Here is a 6,751-nt window from a genome sequence, read left to right as displayed (position 1 = left end):
CAATATCTTTTTTGAGATCATATATTTTTAGACCAGTCATGACACATCACTTCCTGTATATTGCCTTTGAGAGTTTCTATATTCTTGCTAAGAAAAGCACTATTCTCCCCCATCAAATATAAGCCACTGCAAGATCAGCCTCTGCCTATTTCTCTGGCTTCAATGGATACTGCCAAGATCCCTAGCACTCTGGGTTCACATCCTCAGAAAATCCAGTTTCTCTTGTCCTTCTCTTGTCTTTACATCAATGGAACAGCAGCCACATCCCAGGCAGGACCTCACTAAACTCTCCTCAGTTTAGTGGACCTCAGTTTGTGGTCCTTCATTGTCATAGGTCTCATGGCACCTGTTTACTTCACAGCACTTACCACTCTTGTCTCTGGAACCTTGGGTAACGTGTTGCTGAGTTTTTATGAATTGAACAGAATGTAGGAGACCCATCTTGTGTTGTTCACACCACATCTCCTAGGCCCAGTGTAGCACCTGGTGTAAAAGCTGGCACTTAAGAAATATTGGCCTACTGAGTGGGTGGATCCACAGATCCATCCTTGGCTGGAGTTTAATTCAGCACAGATGACAAGGACTGAAGCTTGTAAGTTGTACTTCATACCACTCACCCACCTGGCACAGAAGGGCCACCAGACCAGCACACACCATTAACTGACAGTGAGTAAAATGCTTTTGCAGCAATTCTCTAGAATAAATAGGACAAAGGACTTGGCATCACTGTACCCCACGTCATTATCAAAAACTGCAAAATGCTTTATTGGCAAATCCTCACAACGAACTTATAGGTTGTTGGTTTTATTTTTTTAATCACCATTGATAGATAAGAAACCAAGAGATTTTGATATGCCTAGGGCCACATGGAAAATTAACAGAAAAACTAAAATTTCACACTCAAACCCAGAGAACACAGGATAGTCACATGTATGTTGAGCAGGCCCTGTACAAATGTGAGCTTTTTGCTTCATCTGGTGATTTTATTCCAGTTGTATGTAGAACCCCCAATCTGGTAGTGGACTTAATGTTCATAATGTAAGAGGTTTTTAGGATTTTCTAGGGTTGATGCCATACTCAATGGCATCAATGCCATACTCAATGGCATGAAGAGAGATAATGAGTTAAGAGGAAATGAATGTCTGAGAAGGGTGACTTTTTTGAGAGATGGAAAAGGGAGAGAGAGAGAAGATAGGACTCAGGCTGGGATACTGAGAACCCCAAGAGACTTCTGTGGGAGAAGTGGGTCAGTGTTTGGTATTCTTATAAACTCAGAAGAAAGGTAGTTTAAAAATGGGGCCACTGAACAGGCCTTGACTGTGGGTGATGGTTTTGAAGTTACTCCAAAGTGATTTAAAAAACAACTAGTGGGCCTCCCCTGGTGGCGCAGCGGTTGAGCGCTGGGCTGTGAAGCTGCCTGCAGCTTCTGCAGTGCCGGTTCGATCCCCGGCCGCTGGGCAAGGGTCCCACATGGAGCGACAGACTTCTCCTGCTGCGCCCACTGCTCCCCTCAGCAGTGTATTTCGTCACTCTGCCTGTTCTGTCCCCCGCTCTGGCTCTAGTGAATTCTCTCTCACACACACCCCCTCCCCTCGTGCTTCTGACTGTACCCAGTGCTCGTATAAACAAATAAACCTTAAAAAAAAAAAAGTTAAAAAAATAAAAACAGCTAGTAAGTCTTCATCTTAATTAAGGTTAAGAAAGGTTCATCCATTGCTCCCCATGATTTACAGAATGGTAACCAGACCTTTTCTGTTGGAAGCACTGTGACTACACATTGTTGAGATATGAGCTGTAGGCCTGAAACATATATAGTACTAAAACCCCCCTCAAAAAAAGCTTTGCGCAGTGGCAGTATCATGGCCAATGAGGTTTATCCGAGGCGCAATTATTGCTAATTGAAAACTTTTCCCGATACCCCGCCCTGACGACTTGAAATATAATCGGCATTGGCAATTTTTGTCAGTCTCTTCAGAGACTAAATAAAAAAAAAAAATTAAAAATTTAAAAAAATAAAAACCAGTGGCTCCTCAATAAAAAGAAAAGAAGGTTAAAAAAAAGTCTTCCCATTTAATTTGTGCCTTGTAATTCAGGAAACACAATCTCAAATAGTTGCTATCAGGTCAGTGATACCTTTGTTTACTCAAATAACTATTTGGGTGTGTCTGAGGAGTGATCATTATTATTTGTCAGAACCTCTTGAGCAAGTGCACAGTTTTAACATGAAGCAACAAAGTTGGAGGCAAAGAGTCTTATCGTTAGGCTTTATTTTATTTTATTTTATTTTATTTTATTTTATTTGTTAATTCAGGGTCATCTAACTCAGGGATGACAACTACTGTCCATGTGCGCTTCCACTCTTCTATCCATGGCAGACATTACTAGTTGATCTGGATGTAATTTCCTACTGATGTCAGATTGCTCAGACTTTCCCACAGTGCCATACCCTGTGAAGCCCATAGGTGACTTGCTTGCAAGATAAAATTGCTATCCCTAAATGCATGGTGGGTACTTATTTAATTTCTATTGAATGATGTATTAATAAATGGATAAACAGGAGATTCAGTGGTGGATCTTTCTAAAGGTAGCAAACTGCACTGCTTGTTCATACCATTGATTATAAGAGAAACCATGTAAGAGTGGGGGTCAGAGCAGATTTTGGCTTTTTTTTAAAAGATTCATTTATTCATGCGTACAAGAACAGGGTACAGTCCAGATGCGTGGGAGAGTGAGAGGATTCACCAGAGACAGAGTGAGGAACAGAACAGGAAGAAGGACCAAAATACACTGCTGAGGGGAGCAGCAGGCAAGGCAAGAGAGGTCTGCCAGCCATGTGGTTTTCTCCCTGGCCAGCAGGGAATCAAACCCGCACTGCAGAGGCTGCGGACAGATTCATAGTGCAGCGCTCAACCCACTGCGCCACCGGGGAGGCCCAGATTTTGGCTTTCTTACTAGAGAAAATCCAGTACATTTGGAGCCTTGAATTAATGGTGACAACTCCATCTCTAAGGAATTGGATATGGGAATAAATGGCTCTGGAACCAACTTGTTGAAATTTTCCAGAAATATGGATCACTATGGTAAAGCCTCATTGATTTGTTGTTTCAATAAATCTTATTTTCATCAGTCAGGATCCCAGCAGGATACGGATGATGAAGGAAACAGATAACGTCAAATGAAGTTGCTTGAGGAGTCTAATTAAGAGACAGAGCAAGGGACAGAGCAGAATGCTGAAATCAAAAGGAGGGGAGTCATTATATCACTGGGCTGGATGGGAATTGTAGCTACAGTGAGGGAATCAGTCAGCTCCAACATTGATGCGCTCTGGTGCCTGCATGGACGGCATCTAAGGAGGAGCCAGAGGGCCAGGGGTCCTGTGCCAGTCAGGGCTTCCCAGAAAAGCAGAACCATATATAGAGAGAGTTTATTTATTTATTTATTTATTTGTTTGTTTGTTTATACAAACACAGACATGTATACACACATACAAGGAGAGATAATATAGAGAGAAAAAATATAGAGACTATGTACATAGAGAGAATATATAGAGACTACGTGTGTATAGAGACTATATTTGTGTATATATATACACATATATGCATATATACACACACATATATATACAGACACATATAGTGAGAGAGAGATCTAGAGACAGGTAAGAGGATATTTGGCTTATGCAATATAGAGGCTGAGAAGCCACACACTATGCCATGTGCAATAATTGGCTTATGCTTTATAGAGGCTGAGAAGCCACACACTATGCCATGTGCAACCAGAAGCACCAGGACAGCTGATAATGTAATGCACTTCCAGACTGAAGTCCTGAGAACTGGGGCATCTTCCTGGTATAAATCCTGGTGTCCAGAGGCATGAAAACCAGGAGTGCTGATGTCTGAGGGCAGAAAAAGATGTATGTCCCATTTCAAAAGAGAGGGAGAGATTTTATCCTCCCATTGGCCTTTTGGTTCCATTTGGTCCCCAGTGAATTGGATCTATCCACACTGCTGAGCCAGATCTCTTTACTCTGTCTCCACATGCTGATGCTAATCTCTCCTAGAAACACAGGCACTCCCAGAAGTAATGCTTGATCAGCTCTCTGGGCACAGTCACACTGACACCCAAGCCTAACCTTCACAGATGCCATTGACACAGTTCATACCAGCCAGCTCTAGAGCATACCACAGGGTGGGAGAGAGTGTGGGGGATCATCTGGAGGGGCGGACAGCGATACCCAGCTAGAAACCAGGAAGCATCATCCATGAGACCTTGTTCTAGATTCTAAGAACTTAACCCTGAGCAAGACAAACAACGCCCTTGGTCACAGGAAGCTGATAGTCTAATGGCGGGAAGAGAACACTGAATTTATAAATATGTTATAACAATTTCACAATTTTAGGAAACCCAAAGCTGATGTATCTTACCAATGTTGTTTCTATTTTTGCTAAATTAAAAGATGAACCATAGCCAGCAGATAACACAAATGCCAAGAGAGAGCGTTCTGTCTAATAGATTGTTTATATTCTTAAGAAAGTAACAAGGCACAACTTCCTATCTTGTCTTTTTATCACATGCCTCCTCCAAAGTCATTCTCTCTTTGAAAGTTTGAGCAAACAGATTTTTGGTTTTGGAATGGGTGTCTTGTTTAATCCTAGTTTCTGCAATCTTGGTAAATCAGGGAGAAAGATATGTCCGGTGGGCAACAGAAGAATGTTTTATTTGCGCAAGAGAAAGAAAATAGATCTATTTCTCTCTGAGTTGCAGGAATAGAGGCTTGACCATACTTTGGTGTTTAACATCCGTTCATCTGAAGAAACTTTTAATTTCCATTCTGTTCTGGATTCTACCCAAGGGAACTATGACATTTCTCTTCACCAATAATATTTTAAAGTCTACTGCCCTTCATGATCTTTCTGAAAGATTATAAAAGGAGACAGGCTTGGGCCAAGGATTCTGAGACTTTCGTTGGGGGGACTCTGAGGGAGGGGTTGGCAAGTGGGAAAGAGGAGATTCTTTTTTTTTTAATTCTAGAGTGTTTTCTTACTAAGACACCAAGTTCTGATCCCAAAATCGACAAGCCATTCCTGAAGTTACGAAAGTGGAGAGAGACTGGCTGAACCTCAGAAGAACTTGCAAGCAAATTCACAATATGATGGGTTCACAATATTAAATTAAGGATTCAGCAATCACGCAAATCTTACAACACATTCCAGAACAATGAAAAGAGAGAGAAATAAAGACCTCCCCCCCAAACCAGCTGAGCCAGTACTTAAAGCCTTTTTAATTTAACAGAACCCATTTTTTTACGGTATCCAGGATATGTTTCTGGCTTTTCAAGCCGTCACATGATCTCTTGTCCAGATGTGAGGGTGTATATCTGTGACTGGACCAGCCAAAAACCACAGCACTTTCCTTCAGCTTGTAGCTTGTTACTGTAACTCAACCGTGCTCCGCTCAGCTCCAGAAGCACCACATTAATGTGTGGTACAACAACAATAACACAGGAGGGGATAAAGTTAACCAAAACATTCACATGGATCTGGAAAAGAGGAGAGGAAGGGGCTGGGGTGGGAGGGGGAGGAGAGCCAACTCAGATAGGTTTATTTGTCAGCTCTACACAACACTGAAAGCGAAACCTCCGAGTGTGTGGTGGTCTGAAAACTTCCCTTTTTCTCACCTACTGTGAACAGCTTTTACCCAAGGACAAGACTTCCTGGAGTTTTCTTCAGGAAATTAGCAAATGCCTCTGTTTGGAACATCAGGTTGCAGGAACCCACAGCAAGACCAGAAGGTACCTCAAGAACCGCCAAGTACAGAGTTTCTCCCTTAAAGAAATTTCTGGAAGGGCAGGCCCTCACCACAGAGGGGGCAGGGACAGGAACGGGCAACCGCCTGCCTGGTATGTCTTTGCCAGTGACTTTTGAGGCACTAACCAGTCAAAGCTGCACAGACTGCTTCTGGCAATCAATTAAATTCATTAAGCCTTGGTTTCTTCATGTCTGAAACAGGGATAATAATAGAACCTGCCTTGGGGGGCAGGGCTGGGGGAAGGCCCAGGATTCCATGGAATCACCCTGGAAGCATTTAACTTAACACAGAGCCTTGTCATGAGCTGAGGGCTTTGATTCACTCTTGAGTCCAGAATTATTGACTGAGTGCCTATTGTATACTATCTGTCCTTGGGGACATGCATGACCAAATAAAAAGGATGAACATAATAAATAAGCAAAGGAATTCATGGGTGCCCAGGTGACATGTGCTGTGGCAGAAAAAAAAAGGGAGGGGGGGAAGGAAACCCTGTCAGAGGGATCAAAGCAATTTCATAAGGTGATAGGGGCAGGTCCTATGGAGGAGGTGACTTTCACATTCATTCAATAAAATAAGTGTAATTTCAGTCTTATCTTAATTCACAGAAGACATTATCAATCCAGCTGGCTCTTCTACCTGATTCCCAGTCCTAACTGTTGGAAACAAGTGGCTTCAAAAGATGAATGTAAACAGGAAGAGAGAGTAGGGGTGTCTCAGAAAATACCCCTCTTTCACGATTCTAGCCCCCTCTGTTGGCCCGGCCCACCTCAGTGCTCACTGGCCTAGAAACCTGGCTGTCAGTGTCAGTGCCCCTGTAGCTCCTGTTCACCTGTGGGGTTTCTCTTGCCCATAAAGCAGAGAGTTAAGACGAGCTGAGCCTCATATCCCCTTTCATGCTGTGATGATTCTCCATTAAAGGAGCGTGAGAGGTGAGAGCCCAGGA

At 42.8% G+C, this 6,751-nt stretch overlaps 1 non-coding gene across 1 annotated transcript; it reads left to right on the top strand.

Moving 5' to 3' along the window:
* The first annotated feature begins 1,837 nt into the window (after positions 1-1,837).
* LOC119253668 (U4 spliceosomal RNA) lies at positions 1,838-1,978 on the top strand. Its single transcript, XR_005127186.1, has one exon. It is a non-coding gene; the product is annotated as a U4 spliceosomal RNA (small nuclear RNA).
* The last annotated feature ends 4,773 nt before the right edge of the window (positions 1,979-6,751 follow it).

The sequence above is a fragment of the Talpa occidentalis genome, unplaced genomic scaffold, assembly GCF_014898055.3.
Source record: "Talpa occidentalis isolate TD23 unplaced genomic scaffold, MPIMG_talOcc4v2.1 talOcc4.2, whole genome shotgun sequence".
NCBI classification, from domain to species: domain Eukaryota; kingdom Metazoa; phylum Chordata; class Mammalia; order Eulipotyphla; family Talpidae; genus Talpa; species Talpa occidentalis.
This window is presented reverse-complemented; position numbering and strand designations above follow the sequence as displayed.